This window comes from Triturus cristatus, chromosome 8 (genome assembly GCF_964204655.1).
Source record: "Triturus cristatus chromosome 8, aTriCri1.1, whole genome shotgun sequence".
In the NCBI taxonomy this organism is placed as follows: domain Eukaryota; kingdom Metazoa; phylum Chordata; class Amphibia; order Caudata; family Salamandridae; genus Triturus; species Triturus cristatus.
The window spans coordinates 1,380,468,691-1,380,483,349 of record NC_140591.1 but is presented as its reverse complement, the minus strand read 5'-3'; the positions used below and the strand labels follow the sequence as shown (position 1 = coordinate 1,380,483,349).

General features: G+C 44.3%; 1 protein-coding gene across 2 annotated transcripts in view; it reads right to left on the bottom strand.

Annotated features, from left to right (window-relative positions):
• The window catches only part of MAP3K7CL (MAP3K7 C-terminal like), a 131,804-nt gene extending 117,457 nt beyond the window's left edge, over positions 1-14,347 (bottom strand). The window contains exon 1 of one of the 2 annotated variants that reach the window (XM_085623091.1): positions 13,905-14,347. The gene's annotated coding sequence lies outside the window, so the exon portion shown is untranslated. The remainder of the gene's footprint in view (positions 1-13,904) is intronic. The other variant, XM_085623092.1, reaches the window with a different exon arrangement.
• Positions 14,348-14,659: the final 312 nt, after the last annotated feature.

Below are 14,659 nucleotides of genomic sequence, written 5' to 3'. Positions count from 1 at the left end.
GGAATGTGGACCCTCTTGTCTCTAAAGCGGACTCTAGGCATTCTGCCCCCATTTTTGCTGGACTCCACTTGTTTAGCTCTAATGTCTAGCACTCTGAGACTTAGCTCATAGGCCATTCTCTTCTCCTACATGGCTAGTGTCTTTTTCTCCAGCCTCAACGTTTACTCTCTCCAAGGCTACCTCAGCCTCCTGTCTCCTCAGCTCTCAACTTAAGCTTGGTCATTTGCAACTTAAACTCCCTTTCTGCCTTCCCATCTGCCAGCTCCTTTGGGGACAGGGCTTGCGAAGATACAATGCTCTCCACTTTGGCAGGGAGTTCCATTTCAGGAAACAAGTCATCCCCCTCCCCCCTGATCTTGCTCCTCCACATCATCCTCCCCATTCTGATCATCTGTTGCTGTGAGTCACTGGTGAGTCTTCGTCCACGCCTCAGAGCTGGGCTTCCTGGGCAGAGCTTTCTGAAGCTCTAAAATGTTGGTGCCTTTCCTGGTTGGAAGACCCCTTTCCTTATAGAACTGCAAGAGCTCAATCACAGAATAGCTCTACAGGTTGATGAACTCAAATTCCATTCGTGCATGAATAGCCATAGACAGTCAGGTAGAATGAGAGTTATTTTGGAAATAGCAAAAAAGCCAATCAACGAGAATTTTTTTAAAAATGGGGGCATATGTGTCAAAAAAGAGTTTTGCGATTCACAAATTGCGATTTTTAGTGAGTCGCAATTTGAGAATCGCAAAATGCAATGTATGTAGGATTTGCATAAAAAATTGTGAATCCTTCATATTCCTTAATTGCGACTCGCAAATTGCGAATCGCAATTAAGGAATACCTTCCCATTCATTCCTATGGGCCTAAAGGTCCATAGGATTGAATGGGAAGACATTCGCTATTTGTGATTACCAAATAGCTAATCTCAATTTGCGAATGCAATTTCAAGGGTGCAAGGGTGCCAAAAGGACACCCGGTTGCATCCTTGAAATATGCATGTGTGCACATGTTGCGCACATACATGCCCTAAGGGCATGTATGTGCGCCATATGGCACTTTGAAAAAAGCAAAAGAGTGCGTTTTTCTAGAAAAACACAAATTACTACCAACTTGAAGTTGGTGGTAATTTAAGATTCCTTAAGACCAAATAGCAAATTTCTGGTGCTTCCAGAATTGCATTTAAGGTATCGCAATTTGCAATTCCTTAATTGCATTCGCAAAATAGAGAATCGCAAATTTTGCAATTCTCTATTTTGCAATGGCCTTTTGGGATGATACATCCCCAAAAGGCTTTTTCCCATTCACAAACGGGCCGATTCTGAGAATCGGCCCGTTTGCAAACGGGAAAAAGGCTTGATACATATGGCCCATGAATTGGTATTGAATTATTTATCTGTGATATTTAGTGTTACACAAAGTCACTGTATGGCACTGCACAAACAAAAATCCTAATTTCACGGCTGAGCAACAATGCAGGAAATTGGGTTACTGGTTGAAGGAGGAGAATCCCTACTCAAGCAGAAACCACAATCCCTGACATGGTGAAGTCACAAGCAAACCCCTAATTAATTTGTGCATAACCCTATGGTCCCTTGGCACAAAAGCAGTCAGGTGTAACATAGAAGCAATGTGCAAAGTATTTTAGCAGTAATAATGTGAAAACACAACACAACAAAAATAACACATCATCTTAGAAAAATAAATTAAAATTTGATAAATTATTTCAGACAAAAAATGACAAAAATCTAATCAGTAAAACCAGAGATATGCAATTTTAAAGGTTTAAGTGAAAATAGTGCATAGACAGGGACCAAGTGGCAACTGTGGTTATTGGGTCACACCGGACCGGGGCAAAGTCACAAGTTCAGGCTGACTGGGATGGAGCATGGGCTGGATACAGGGTCAAAGTTGAGCCTGCTGAGACAAGTCCCTGAAACCCTGGTTTGTGGAGCCTTGCGAGATCCGTCATTGAGGATGTGTTGTGCAGCGGCAGTTCCCAGGAGTCTGCATCATGCTGCTGAAGAGGTCCTGCATCGAAGATGCATCATGCAGTGGCAGTTCCAAGGATACTGTGAGATGCGATGTAATGCAGGGTCCAGCGTTGGGGAAGAGTCGCGCTTCTTCGGTTCTGCTTCACAGGACCACAGCTGGGCTGGCAGAGCAGCTTCAGGCCCACCTCAAGGGTCCAGGACTGGGGTGGCACCACTTTCACTCAGACATCAGGGCAGCAGAGTAGCATCCCTTCTTGCAGAGCAGCACATCAGTCCTTCTGAGTCTTCCATTGATCCAGAGTTGTACTGAACAGTTGGGTCTAAGGGTCCAATATTAATACCTGGTGCCCACTTTGAAGCAGGAGACGGTTCTGGAGAGTGTCTGGAATTTTCTGCCTCTTTGTCCTGGCCCCAGCTTGTCTGGGATCACAAAAGACTAGTGTCAGGCCCTTTGTGACTGTTCTCAGGCAGAGCCTTTGTGATGTGCAAGTGTGATAGGTGACAACTCCTCCCCCTCTCTGAAGTCATAAATGACCCATCCTGCCAATACATATTTCTCTTTGTCTCACTGTCAGGGAGCAATACACAAAGACCAACTGCCAGCTACACCTAGTCCCAGGATACAAGCTGCAGGCACCAAATGGTTAGGACAAGAAAATTTATCAAAAGAGTAGTGACCAGGAACAATTAAAGGTCCAGCACCCATGCTCCCATCTTGGAATATATATACAAACAGAGGGTGGCTGTTCCTATGGAGAAGAGAGGTAAAGTGTGGTTGGAAAGTATATTAAGTGGGGAATCTAACTTATTGGAAGCTATATCCCTCACACACCCAAATGGGTGTCATGCTTCATCATCGGGCTTCGCTTCTAATGGGGCCGGTGCTGCAATGCCCCAGAGGCTGAGCTAGAAGGCTCTTGGCAGAGATTTTCTCTTTCAGCCATGATGAGTGCGGGTATGTGTAGATGGGATATTATCGGTAGTGAAGTGTGTCTTAAAACTACCTAATGGGTACTGTTAATTTTTGATCAGTGGTCCCCTTGGCAGGGTTAAAAATAGGTGGGTTTAGATTGTCAAAAGGGTGTTTTGAACCATGACAATCTCACAGTGTGTGATCAAGAGGCCGACATGTTTTGTGACTGCCCAGTCCTGGAGGGATCCAAGGTGTTTCTTCAGGACCAACTGAGGAAAATATCCCTACCCTACACCAGAGCGGGATGTGTGACTTGATTATAAATAGGTTATTTATAATGATCTCTAGGAATGCTTAAGGTCCTTTTTATCTACATATAGACTCCCTACTTGGACCTCAATTTGCAACCTGGAAAAGAGGAGAGAAAATTGTGAGGACAGAAGAGTTGCATGTATGCAATTATACATGCTGAATACCTTCTTAACACATATAGATAGGTACTCCAAATCATGTATTCTGTGTTCAGTTAGGACCTGCTTGGCAGTTCGGGCTGGACTGTGTCCATGAAGAGCAGGGTCAAGACTGATTTGTGAAAGGCTGGGTGGCATGGTGGGCAAAAAACGATGGATTGGGTTGCGACCGAGTGATTGCCAGTTGCTGAGATTAATACAAGAAATGTTCCCATCACCTTGTTGTTTTTGCATTGCATGCAGATCATGCACAGAAGATGAGAAACATCAAAGTGGCATTAGAGCGGTGGAGCGGAAAGTGCAAAGCCTGACCACCCAAGTGGTGTGGATGGAACACAAATTGATAGGCGCATCGACCGTGATACAGGCATCAGAAGGTCATGGAATGAAAACTAAACAGGTGCTATAATAGTTGAGCAGTTTCATAAATGGTGTGAGAGACAGTGTTTTGAACCTTAAATCAGTAACGAAAGACAGAGCAAAGAGTTGTGAGCTACAGGTGTCACCCCTTTGAACCCAGAAGAATCCTCACTTAGGTGATGGTTAAAAATGCTGCCTGATCTTACGGAGCTTCAGTAAGGAGTCACGCTTCAGTTGGTGAGAAAACTGCAAGACTGCCCTCGAGAATCAGACTGTAGAAATCTAATACAACCCATACAGTAATAGTGGTTTTGACCTCAACTGTACATTAGGAAAAGATATCACATGAGAAAGTAATGGTGCTGGAGGGTAGCCGTCTCCTTTGATTTCCTAAGTCTTAGCTTTGATACTCTCACTAGGAAGAGGGCATTGCTAGATTTAAAAAAAGATTTGACTAGTAAGGAGTTGATGGCTGTTCTCCGTCTCCATGAGAAACGGACGGTACACAAGGAAATAACAAGCATTTGCAATGCATTCGGTCTTGCCTTTGGGACCTTATATGTATTTAGCTATGCAGCATATTAGCCTGGGTGCTGAAACATCTACTGTTCTTTAACATGGAGGGAAAGTAAGCACCAAACTGTGTGACACGCCAGGTATGGGAACACATGGAGAGAAATATTGCCTTTCAGAGGGAAATGGTATAGTCCAAAGCTCTGTGTTCGGTGGTCATATCACTGAAAAAAACAAGATTTGAAAAAAATATTATTGTCTACGGGTGCTCGTGGAAGACAATATCTATGGACTGGAATCTAGAGAATGCTAAAGTGATTCTGGTATTTTACTAACCTCTGCTGGTCGTTTTGCTATCACGAAAGTAAAATAGAGGCAGTTGCCAGAAAAATAAAAAAAGAAAGTCCGTCAGCAGAAAGCAATTCTGGTATTTTACTGACCTCTGCTGGTTATTTTCTATCAATACAGTCAGAGGCGCAACTAGAGCCAAATTTCGGGGGGGGCTGAGCAAAAATTTCGGGGGGGGCTGAACTTTAAGCAATAGGCAGAGTGGAGCTGCAGGGGCTCTTAGAAGGGGTGAAACAGCAGCAAGGCCTCATTAACATGCAAATGGTCTTTTAAAGACCTGTGAAGTGCTCGGGTGCGGCTGCTTTTTTGCCCGGGAAGGTGTCTCATCCCGGGCTGCCACACACGACGGGGGGGGCTGAAGCCCTGTGAGTCCAATGGGTGTTGCGCCTGAATACAGTTAAACGGAGGTAGTTGAACAGAAAAAAAAGTCCCTAAGCGCAAGCAGACAAGTCCTAAGGCTGATCTCCAGAGCCCACAAAGTACATACACATAAAAGTATATACTAAAGTATATACTAAAGTATATACAAGAGGTCTCGAATAATCGACCTAATGATGTTCACTGGTGAAACAGCCAGTGCCTTCCTTCCTAGCCTGGATGGGGCATGTGACTGCTGTAAAACTGTGTATGCTGTCTTGGTGGTTTGAGGTGCTCCTTTACTTAGTTTCATGGGTTTAGAGATACATTTCCTTAACGAGGAGAAGGTGCAGAAGTTGCAAGAAATTGTTTTGATTCTGAATGTCAATGCTTTTCAAACGCTGAGTTTCTCCTTCTTGTTCATTAAAGCTCTTGGCAAGCTGCTGTGTGTTTTCTACTGTGCTTTTTAATTGATAGGGTCAGTCTTATGTTTACAAAATAGTGTTGCTGTTTTGGAGGTTGTTGGGTGTCTGGATATAACTTTATGAGTACAGATTTTGCCAGGCATTTCATTTGAAGTGGGACCCAGGTCCTGCTGGGACTCCACACCACTGACCACGCTGCATACCACATAATCTGTGCAGCGGTATGCGGAATATGATAGCGAGCAGATGCACCGTACTTGGTACTCATTTAGTGCAGAAACCATGGTGTCGGTGTAGATGCAATCACGGCCTACGGTGGCAAAAAAACAAGAAGCTTATATTCATGATGAAATGAAGGACTGTGCAGTGCTGTGGTGTCGAGTGCATGTGCATATTCCGATGTGATGTACCATGCGCCAATGCACATATTGGTGGTGACCTGTCAAGTAATTCCCGGTACCAAACCCTCTGCAACCCCCAGGCTCCACCAGCCACCTCTCCAGTCCCTAATCTGCAAAACAATAAATGCAGGGTCCAAAATGTCCCTTAGGAGGCCCCACACCTGCACTGACTGAGCTGGGATTGCTGAAGGCAAAGTCTCCCAAGTCTTTCTTCCACCTCAAGCCAGCCGTTCACTTCTTTCCTCTTTATCCCACTCGTACTTTCCGTCACTGGTTTCTCCCTGTCATTGACTTCCTATCTTTCTCTTCCTACTTCTTTGTCCCTTTTCTGTTTTTCTGTCTGTTAAATTGGTCCAAGTCTGATGAAGAAAAATAATTCCTGGTTCCCAGACAAAGTGCTAATGCCCACCACTTTCAACCATCCGCATAAATGAATCCGTGCACCGTCCTCCCTGGTGGGAGTGAGCGTGACTCCGTTCTCCCACCCTACGGCAGCTCCCTGTCAGACTCCCGCTATCTGATGGGGGAGTGCAGGCCTAGCCTTCCACAAGGGCAGGAGTGCTGCTGATCTGGGCCCAACACATTCAGTGACTAAGTCTTAAATTACTCAAAAGATACAGCAGTATTCATAACTTTTCACATTCTGTCACCAGAAACAGCTAGTGTGCTATAGGTTTTAGAATGACTAACTAACAGGCTTGAATTACCATTGTGAAAGTTTATTGTGATAAGTTAAAGTCAAGTTACTTTTAGTGGAAGCATGGGGTTGGCTTCATATGCGAGAAACCTGGTGGGGATAGAGTGGTTTTCGAATCTCATGTGGTCTAGCCCCGAATCTTACGTTTTTAGCTCTACCAATATTCTGGTGCTTAATAAACATATGTTAAAAAGGCATTTATTACGCCTTTACTCTATTATATGTTTTCAAACGAAACATGGCACAGACTTAAACAATTAATCTACATGTTTTTCACTAAATGTTTCAAACCAAATTTATTTCGAACTGCAAGCTTTAAATTCTTATCTTGCTTCGTTACTGTGCCTAGGACACGAAATATTATGTCACTTGCATGTGTTGAAACTGCTTACTGTTCCTCTCCATACAAAGCACACAGAAGCAGACAAAAGCAGCATGTAGCACATCACAAAATCCTAAAACAAATATAATTTCGTAACTATGGCTAATGTTTAGACATGCATTAATTCATTACTGCTTGATGCACCGTGGTATATATTCCACAGCCTATTACTTAATTGCAAGTTCTCCAAATGAATGACACATGATCAAAATGATGTGAGAAAGAGTATGTGAAAACCCACATCAGCCTCTGGCTTTCAAAATTCCTTTCCGTATCTTTTTCGAAAAGGCAGAACCTTTATGCGCCCTTTAGCAATGTAAAATCACAACATTTATAAGTATACTACTGAGAGAGAGTTCATACTTCTCAAGTGCCTCACAGTTCATATATGAATGTACGCTTGCTTTGCTTAAACTAAATATATTATACTTTTTAAATGTATATATGTGTTTGTATTTATGGTTAGATCAGGGTTTCCACTGGAAAGCCACGTTGTGTTTTTTACTGATAACTTTAGTGCCATTTGATGCATCTGCATGGAGGTTTTCAAGAGATGATATTTATATAAATGTATGTATATTCGTAAAGAGGAAGCAGAGCTAAAGGGGTCAAAAAATTTAATTTGTTTATAACTGGCTAATGACTGTGGCATCATTACAAAATAAAAGCAAAAAGAACAATTGATGGACAGAATGCAGAACAAACTCATACATTCACCCCAGAACAGAGATCTTGGCCTAAATCCATCGTTTTTTTGCTCACCATGCCCTTCCAGTTTGGACCCAGCCATATGCAAATCAGTCTTGAGCCTGCACCCAATGGGAACAGTCCAGCCCGAACTGCCAGGCCAGGTCCTCCCTGGACTGCAAACAAGCATCCTAGAACCGGTTTGTGGCTTTCAGCCCGCATCAGCCAGGATAGCTTGACTCCAGTGGCATGGAGTGCACGGGAACCATGTCTGGGCATACCCGTCCCACTCGGGGTGAAAAATGCAAAGAGAACAATTGATGGACGGAATGCAGAACAATGATATACATTCACCCCAGTATAGAGATCTGGGCCTAAATCCATTGTGTTTTTTGCTCACCATGCCATTCCAGTTTGGACCCAGCCATATGCAAATCAGTCTTGACCCTGCACCCAATGGGAACAGTCCAGCCCGAACTGCTAGGCCAGTCCTCCCTGGACTGGAAACAAGCATTCTAGGACCGGTTTCAGGCTGTCAGCCCTCATCAGCCAGGATAGCTTGGCTCCAGTGGCATGGAGAGCACGGGACCCACGTCTGGGCATACCCGTCCCACTCGGGGTGACAAATGCAAAAAGAACAATTGATGGACAGAATGCAGAACAATGTCATACATTCACCCCAATACAGAGATCTGGGCCTAAATCCATTGCTTTTTGCTTACCATGCCATTCCAGTTTGGACCCAGCCATATGCAAATCAGTCTTGACCCTGCACCCAATGGGAACAGTCCAGCCCGAACTGCCAGGCCAGGTCCTCCCTGGACTGGAAATAAGCATCCTAGGACCGGTTTCGGGCTTTCAGCCCTCATCAGCCAGGATAGCTTGACTCCAGTGGCTTGGAGAGCACGGGACCCACGTCTGGGCATACCCATCCCACTCGGGGTGACAAATGCAAAAAGAACAATTGATGGACAGAATGCAGAACAATGTCATGCATTCACCCCAGTTCAGAGATCTGGGCCTAAATCCATTGTTTTTTTTGTTCACCATGCCATTCCAGTTTGGACCCAGCCATATGCAAATCAGTCTGGACCCTGCATCGTTACAAAATACAAATGAAATTTGGCAGATATTTAGCATGTTTAGTCTTCTACGAGTATAACAAGTTTTTTACAGATCCATCATGGGGCGGTAAAGCTTAAGAGGGGGCAGAACATTTTTATTAGCTAATAACTTTGATGTTGTACAACCTGTCTAAAATGTCAGGTTTCTTGCAGATCCCACAAGGGATGCAAATTTAAAAAGTAAGGAAGGGTCAAAAATATTTGATTTGCTAATAACTTTGATTTAGTTTTACGGGTCTGCATTACATTTAGCAGACACAGAGTTACAATATGAGTTGGGTGGGCTTGAAAGAATTAAAAGATAGACATTTCCGGGCCGTTAGTCATTGGACTATCCTTGGACCCAGGTTTGAACACTATCCAGAAAATTAACCCCCACAATAGAAGAACGTGATTTTTGCTCTCCTGGTCCAGTTTGGGTCTGTGATCCTGAAGATGGGCCCGTGGACATGAAGGCGCTGACTAGCTGGCGGAAATAGAAACATTTCTGGGGCAACCACTATTGCAGGACATAGGGCTAGGCCTCTGGATCCCTCTTAAAAAAAAGAAGAGCCATAAGGGGACAGGGGAGCATTCCCTGATCCACCGGATCAGGAGAGGTGTCTCAAGGCAACTCACCATTTGTTTAAAAAGTAAAATTAAAAAAGACATTCTTCTGAGGGTTTACGACTCCGGCCATGGTTTGTGAACCTCTGACGGAGACTCTGAGATTCCTTAACTGTTCTCCTGACTCTGCAGCACTCTTGAGAAGGTTCTCTGAGTCTTGTTGTTCCCCATTTCCAGATTCCAAAATTCTGCAAGGACATGGAACACTCAATATGAGCCCATGTGTCCTTATGGGCTTTCAAATCCAAATTAGGGTTCACAAAACCAGAAATAAGTCCATAACACAATATTTTAAATGATAATAAAAAATAATAACAATAAAAATAAATAACTAAAAGGGGCAATCCCCATCTTGTCCACTCTTGGTAGGTTGTGTGCAGGGCCTGCGGGGTCAGGTCCTGAGTCCAACCTCTGCTGCACATCAGGGCTCGCTGCCCACAGCAGGCTACCAGCCCATGGAGAGTCGGTCACATAGTTTGGCCATAGGCCAGGCCCCGTGGCCAAGCTTCAACGCCTATAGCTGAAAGCTGTGTGCAGCGGGAGGGGGGTTGGCTGCCCATGGCAGGCTGGCTGCAGGACTGCCCTACAGCATGGCTGTGCTGCCAACCCCCACTTCACAGAGCTAAAGGCCCTGCACAGCAGGAAAAGGAATCCTTTCATGGAAGTCAGATGTAGTATATCTCCAGAAAAACAGTAATTTACTGAATCAAACCACATTTAAATTGAAGTTATAATTAAGATTGGTCATAACCCCTTATGGTGTAAAACCTTTGAGATTTACTTAAAACACCACCATTGAAGTACAGTTATAGACATGAATTACAGGGAAAACCACTGAACTGTGCCAGTTAAAGTTAGCTGCACAATGCAGATCTCACTAACAGGCAAGCAAACCATTACTCGTGCACCAAACGCAATGCTCATGACCTCCCAATATCCATACCAATACGTAACAACAAGTAAAATGATGTCATTAAATCGCAACACATATTCAGACCAATAAATAATACTGTAGTCATAATTGTCTCATTGACAGTATTAATAGTGATGTGTAATCTGAACTGTCAGGTCATTTATGACATTAGTGATTGCATCGGTTACATCAAGGGTGAGAACACTCTAGGGGTGATTCGTTTGCGCTTTGCAAATACCGGATACATACATACAGAAGCGGTGCAATTAGTGTGTGCACAAGTGGTATTTCAGTGCTGTATAATGGTACCAATTGATAATCACAACTGTACTATAACTGTGTTTTCAAGTGAATATATTCACACACACCTATACACACACACACATATATAGAGAGAGATATCTCTCTCTCTCTCTCTATATATATATATTATCTACTGGCGGTCGCCAGTAGATAGTTATAGTTACAACCTAGTTTCCATAGGAAATCTCAAAATTGCTGGACATTTCACTCGTAAAAAACCAATGAAATTCCCCCGTTATAGTTAGTGCAGGCAACTATAACTCACGCGACCGCAATCCTCTGCTGATGACGTCAGATATTACATCACTGATGACATATGTGTCTTTATGAAAAATAAATATTTGTAATGTATGTATAGCTAAAGATTAATGGAAGAAGACATGGGTAAATAAGTGTCTAAATACAGTGATGTAATATCTGACGTCATCAGCAGAGGATTGCGGTCGCGTGAGTTATAGTTGCCTGCACTAACTATAACGGGGGAATTTCATTGGTTTTTTACGAGTGAAATGTCCAGCTAACTATAAGATGTGTGAAACCTATGGTTTTTTTAAGTGAATTTGCAAGGGTTTTTAAATGCTAATTCGTAACTATAAAGTGTGTGAAACCTATGGTTTTTTCAGTGAATATATATATATGTATATATATATGTATATATATATATATTATATATATATAAATAAATATATTTATGTATTATATACAGAGTTTATAATGCTATTAATTACAATTTTTGAGTGTGGGGAGCAGCCATGCCTTACGAGAGGCGAAGCCTCGAGCAGGTAGGTCATAATGCCCCTCCGTCAACAATGGTAATAAATAGCATATTACATTATGTGCATCTGAATATATAGTTTATGCCAAGGAATGTTTCTTTATACTTGCTTTAAAAATGGTCTTATGCACTGGAAGAACATGGCTCCTGCAGCAGTCTGCATTAAACGTTCTAGTTCTATTCGAGTGGGGCAGCATGCCTCTTGCAGCACTCTATATTACACGGTTTAGTGGACTAGAAGAGCGCGCCTCCTGCAGCACTCTGTATTACACGGTCTCATGCACTGGGAGAACATAGCTCCAGCAGCACTCTGCATTAAACTGTCTACTGGAGTGGGGCAGCATGCCTCTTGCAGCACTCTATATTACACGGTTTAGTAGACTGGAAGATCGCGCCTCCTGCAGCACTCTGCATTACCCGGTCTTATGCACTGGGAGAACATAGCTCCAGCAGCACTCTACACTCTGCATTAAACACGCTTCCTGAAGCACTCTGTATTACACGGTCTCATGCACTGGGAGAAGATGGATCCAGCAGCACCCTGTAATACCCTATCTTTTGGACTGGGAGAGCTCGCCTCCTGAAGAACTCTGTCATACATTGTCTATTGGACTTGAACAGCATACCCCTGCATCACTCTGTTTCGCACTGTTTATTGGTCTGGGAGAGCGTACCTTTTGCAGCACTTTGTATTACACTGCCCATTAGCCTGGGGTTGTATGTCCCCTGCCCGTGAAGGACTCTGTAATGCACTGTTTTGGGTTAGGAGAGTATGCCTCCTGTAACAGTTTGTAATGCTGTGTGCATTGGATTGGCAAAATGCATTTTCCTAACGTATTCTGGAATATATTTCTTAAATATAAATGTTTAGGCTTTTGCAAATTTCAAGTGACCAACTACAAATATTTTTGGGGATCGATTTATTGGTAAAAGGATTCTTGGACATCAATGAAACTCTTTGAATATAGATATCTTTACGTCTGGGAACTATTTACAATATTTGTATTCAAACAGTAGGATTGCTCTTGTTTCGTTTCTGCTGGTCACCGGTGTCTAAAAACCCATATGACGTAGCTAAACATAGTAGAAACCACCACGCTCCGGGTGCAACTGGCCCTCCGGCGAGATGACGAAAAAGCGCTAGCGACAGCCCGGGCGTGGGAAGCGTTGGTGGTAGAATTCCAGGGGCTGATGTCCGAGCCGGGGGAGGAAGGGAGCGGGCCTGATGAGGAAGTGGTAGTGGGGAGTGGGGAGTAGTGGAGGCGACTGGCGGGCCCTGACCGACTGCACTCTGGATAGGGTTGGGGGGGAAGGCATTGTGGCTGTAGGGAGAGGTGGGGCTCCTGTATTGCATTGATTGAGGGGAGGGGAAGCATCGAGCGTGGGACCGGGGTAGTAGACGGGGGCACACTGACAGAGGGTGGGGGGCGGGGGGGGAAGGGGCCGGGTGGGACAGCTGAATGGAAATGCTGGTATATGTGGGGTATTTCCTGACTGGGCGGGGATTGAGAGCTGGTTGTTGTATTGCTGTGTATGAAAACAATAAAAAATGTTTCAACAAAAAAAACATAGTAGAAACCACTTATAAACAGTCAACTGGATTTTCCACATGGGTGTTCAGTTTGGAAAACATTCCCATATCACTTTCAACTTTTTGTGCATGTATAAAATGCTAAAAGAGTTTGGGATATAGTGGGAAATAATGTGTAAACAAATGCAGAATGTATAAGTGTAATCAACATTGTGGGCATAACGCATAGTGAGATAATTTAATAAATGACTTAAAATGAGGACTCCGGCTCAAGGGATCTCTGAAATGCACGAAGAGGGGTGCAGCAGGTGGAAATCATAGCACATATAAATCAGACACTAGAGATTACGATTTACCAAAAATGCAAATGTCCACTCTGACCTAGGTATATGCTTACAAAATGCATAGATTTACACATTTTAGGTGATTCACAAATGTACCTTGTGTACCACAGAGAATCAAATACGCGATATTGAAAGTTTTCCAGGAATACTGCTGGCTGCCATACTCCCACAGCAGGCACATCGGCAGGATTAATGCTGAACACACCATCACATATTCCTTTTTTTCTCGATTCTCACTCACATAGAGAATGTTTCTGGCCAATGACATCATTTTTCTATACCCCCCTTAAATGGATTTTGCAGCTTTTTTCCTCGTTATTGCACCATTCCTGCATACTTGGCCCAGGTTTAAATTTAAAATGCCCCAGGAACTGTAAAAGCCATCGCAAATACTTGTGAATACCAACAAAGGGGCGCCTTTCTGGTGGTACATGCAGGAATGAACAAGAATTACGATTAGTTTACATGCTGTAACAAATAGGTGTCTGGTTGCTATTAATAGGTGGACTTGCTAACCAGGAAGAGCTATTTTAAGATGTGCGAGGTGTCAAAGTCCCCATGCTTCCCCCCCTCTCCAAAACACAAAAGAGCATCTATGCACGACGGCTGCCCAGTCCTCCCAGGTGGTGAGCGGCGGTCAGAGAAGTCCTCCCAAAAACGAGTCCCTCTGCTAATCTGCCCGGCTGTGAAAGCCGCGCTTCTTTCGACATAAAAGCAGTCGTTGCTCCGGCTCGTTCGCTTTAGTTCGCGTCGAGTTCGTCCACCTGTTATCTTACCTCACTCGGCCGAGCGTGTCCGCGCTTGTGTAATCCCGGCCCAGCCGCCGCTTTGGCTTGTTTTTGCCTTTATGCAGCAAAGCGTCAATACGGTAGAGGGGGCCTGCACCTGCTACATGTCCGCGCGCTGACAGCGCGTGAGGGGCCGGGACAGCTGCTGCCGGTACCTGCACTCCCCGAAGAGCCCTCTCTCTGTCCGCAGGACCGGTCTTTTCCGCTTCCCTCCACAAATCCACGCGCCTTCCTTGCCAACAAAGAGCATTTATCGAGTTGCGTTCCTCCTGGGGGTGGGGAGGGGGTGCCCCCGCCCGTGGCAGGCTGTCACAAACTACAAAGTAGGGTCAACGCAGAGCTTTTTAATTCATTAGTCCTGGCAAACCAAAAATACAAACAGACTTGCTTCACCGGCCAAGAATGTTTGCAGCATGACCCAATCGCCGTCTGTGTCTATTCCAGCGAGCTGGCAAACATAGCATGACTGCAGTCAGCAAAAATGTCAGCGCCTCCAATCAGCAAGGGGTGACATAGCCAACTTGGCCCGGCTACATGCAGGCTATCAAATGATACCGGGAGGTATCAAAGCACACTACGAGGATGAGCTTTAGTGTTTGAGGTTGGGCCCATAATGGCTCCGGTAAAGTGATACCCGCTAACAACAGGCACTGGCATGCGGCGATATTAGCGACAATACGCTAATTTTAGGAGCATGTGAACACTGTACCCCCTCGCCATGCTCGAACAATAATAGCACGTCT